Below are 4,060 nucleotides of genomic sequence, written 5' to 3' on the forward strand. Positions count from 1 at the left end.
TCTGCAGTCATTGTTTTTACCTCGTTGATTTTAACCCTACTGCGAATCCTCTTGCAAGGATGCCTGCCTTGAAGAAGTTTTCCTCCTCTCTCTACAAGAATCTCAGGGAGTCCCTCTTCCACTGCAACTCCCAGGTCATTTCCCCTGCTCTGAAGCTCTTCAACCATGTCCTGAAACAAACTCGCTACCACAACCACATTTGCTTCCTCAGTGCCTGCTTCTGTAACCAACTCATCCCACACAGACTCCGGACCACCTTTAAACCAGCAGAGTTCGGATCCAAACAGGACAAACAGTACAGACGACAGATTCAAAAACATCAGCAACGGTTCTCCTTCAGGATCCTCCGCTCCACGCTTGCAGCAATGCGCCGGCACCTAACCTCACTACAGTCAGCCCTGCCTCAGCTGAGGGCAACACTCTCTCAGAATTGCACTGTACCAATTTGGTTCAAGCTTGGAGCACGAGGGTGGGACTAGTTAAGTCTGGGGTTATGTTCAGCATGGACTAGTTGGAGTGAAGGGTCTGTTTCCATGTTGTATGACTCTGCAATCTAGAATGTTATTTAAATGCAGCATTGTTTCAGAGGTAAATTTTCAATGGTATGATTTGGCAGATGAAGCGTCAAACCAGGCTTCTAGATGTGTGACACCAAGTGAATATTAAAGATCCCTTGGCACTGTTCAAAGAGGAATAGTGTGCTGTCTTGTGGCCAAAATTCCTCATTCAACCAACAGAAAGGTTAACTGTTTATTTATCTCAGTATTGATTGTAGGACTTTGCTGTGCACAAAATGTACTTACAGCCCAACACTTTACAATGTAACTTATTCTACATGCATATTTTGGGAAGTTTCTGAGAGACATATTAAATTAATACATAAAGAAAGCTTCCAAAATATTACTTAATTGTAATCAGAATGCTATGTACTGAAGGATCATACCATTTGAGCCAATAAACATGAAGCTACTAAGAGATAATTAATCTGCAATGAGCAGTCTCCTCAGAGGCCAAAGCATGTTTACTTACTGCTAAAGTTATTGCATCATTAGGAGACTCTCTTATTTTGCAACTTGATTACTCTTAATATCTCCTGTTGGCCATTCTCTTTCAACTTAATTACTCTGCTTTCTTAGATAAAGATCTAATAAAATTATTCATTTGAAGAAACAAAGTACTTGTTTTGAGTTTAGTCAGGAAGATAATTCTTTCAATTTGCAACACAGGAAGAAATGAAAATAATCAAGTAATTGCTTCAAATCTAGAATTGTGAATCTGATGGGATGAAAGTGTATGGTCACAGTGCCTTTGTTTCTTGCTTTGTATAACCAGTGAACAGACCAGTTTTGTCCAACCCTGACCTACTTTTCCTCCCCACACAAAAATTAATCACCTTCACAACATACGTCCATTTTTCTAAATCCCTCTTCGGTCTTTCTTCTCTCTATCACTTGTAGTCTCCTCCAGCATTACATCCTCCTAGAATCTCTGTGCTCCTCCAATTCTCATCTCTAGCATATTTTTGCTTAACCAGTGGTGACCATACTTTCAGCTGGTAATGGCCCTAAGTTCTGGAATTCCCTAACCTCTTCACCTCCTTATCCCTCACCCATGCTTTTGAACAGGTACATGGATAGGAAAAGTTTAGAGGGATATGAGGCAAACACTGAAAAATGGGGCTAGCTCAGTTTAGGAAACTTAGTCGGCATGGATGAGTTAGGCCAAAGTGCCTGTTTCTGTTCTATGATTCTATTTAAAATGCTTCTTAAAACTAGCCCTTTCACCAGTTTTTAATGATCTGTCATCATTATGGCTTGGTGTTGAATTTTGTTTCATTACATTGCTGTGAAGCACTTTGGAACACTCTATTACATTAAAATTGCCAGGTAAATTGAAAGTTGTTGTTGCAATTAGTGGCTGTATGTTTTCCCATGTGTCACTAGAAGCATATCTGCAATCTCTTACCCTCTCCTGCAAAATAAAGTGACACTACTAACAATGACAGATGTTTTCTGCAAATTAAACATTCAGGACAATTACATTAGTCAAATTAGTTTGAAGAAATAAAGACTGCAGCATTTAGTATTCACAGACATTATTCCGTAATTGAATACTGACCAGACTTGCGTCTGATTAACTTTCAGAGATCAGACAAAAGCACATCAGTACAGACACAGAAAAGGCTTACAGTATGCTAAGCAAGTACTAACTAATTTGGATTGCCTAATTACACAGAACAAACAAGGTCAGACAAATTCAGTAGCTCAGGACGTACGGAAACAAAGTAGAATGGACATTTTAATCAACAAATCACCATTAGATTCACAGATAATCTTGTCTCACTTTCGGGCTCATATTATTATCGTATATTTGCCTTGCATTGCATAGAGTGAGCAGTGCAGAGATTGGTCCATACTTATACTTCACAAAGTCCATCTCTAACCCAATTAGCATACCCTTCTTTTCCTTCCTCCGATATGTAGAAAAAGATAGAACATAGAACAATACAGCGCAGAACAGGCCCTTTGGCCCTCGATCTTACGCTGACCTGTGAACTATTCTTAGCTCGTTCCTCCTACACTATCCCAAAATCATTTATGTGCTTATCTAAGGATTGTTTAAATCTCCCTAATGTTGCTGAGTTGACTACATTAGCAGGTAGGGCATTCCATGCCCATACCAGTCTCTGCGTAAAGACCCTGCCTCTGACATCTGTTTTAAATCTATCACCCCCCAATTTGTAGTTATGCCCCTTCGTACACACTGACGTCATCATCCTAGGAAAAAGACTATCACTGTCTACCCTATCTAATCCTCTGACCATCTTGTATGTCTCTATCGAATCCCCTCTTAGCCTTCTTCTTGCCAATGAGAACAGGTTTAAGTCTCTCAGCCTTTCCTCATAAGACCTTCCCTCCAGACCAGGCAACATCCTGGTAAATCTCCTCTGCACCTTTTCCAATGCTTCCACATCCTTCCCGAATATGGGGACCAGAACTGTACACAATATTCCAAGTGTGGCTGCATCAGTGCTTTGTATAGTTGCAGCATGATATTGCGGCTCTGGAACTCAATCCCTCTACGAATGAAACCTAACATACCGTATGCCTTCTTAACAACACTATCCACCTGGGTGGCAACTTTCAGGGATCTATGTACATGGACTTCAAGATCCCTCTGCACATCCACACTACCAAGAATCTTTCCATTGACCCAATACTCTGCCTTCCTGTTATTCTTCCCAAAGTGCATCACCTCACATTTAGCTGCATTGAACTCCATTTGCCACCTCTTAGCCCAATTCTGCAGTTTATCCAAGTCCCCCTGTAACTTATAACATTCTTCCACACTGTCCAATACTCCACTGACTTTAGTGTTGTCTGCAAATTTACTAAACCATCCACCTATGCCTGCGTCCAAATCATTTATAAAAATGACAAACAGCAGCAGTCCCAAAACAGATCCTTGTGGCACGCCACTAGTAACCGGACTCCAGGCTGCATATTTTCCATCAACCACCACTCGCTGCCTTCTTTCAGAAAGCCAGTTTCTAATCCAAACTGCTAAATCACCCTCAATTCCATGCCTCTACATTTTCTCCAACAGCCTACCGTATGAAACCTTATCAAAGGCTTTACTGAAGTCCATGTACACCCTCATCTACATGCTTGGTCACCTTCTCAAAAAACTCAATGAGGTTTGTGAGACATGACCTGCCCTTGATGGAACCATGTTGACTATCTGAAATCAAATTGTTGCTTGCTAGATGATTATAAATCTTATCTCTTATAATCCTTTCCAAAACCTTTCCTACAACAGAAGTAAGGCTCACTGGTTTATAATTACCTGGTTCATCTCTACTACCCTTCTTGAACAAGGGCATAACATTTGCAATCCTCCAGTCCTCTGGTACCAAACCTGTAGACAATGACAACTCAAATATCAAGGCCATCTCCTCCCTAGCTTCCCAGAGAATCCTCGGATAAATCCCATCTGGCCCAGGGGACTTGTCTACTTTCACTCCTTCTAGAATTGATAACACCTGTTTGTAACTAACCTC

The sequence above is a fragment of the Chiloscyllium plagiosum genome, chromosome 18, assembly GCF_004010195.1.
Source record: "Chiloscyllium plagiosum isolate BGI_BamShark_2017 chromosome 18, ASM401019v2, whole genome shotgun sequence".
Lineage (NCBI taxonomy): Eukaryota > Metazoa > Chordata > Chondrichthyes > Orectolobiformes > Hemiscylliidae > Chiloscyllium > Chiloscyllium plagiosum.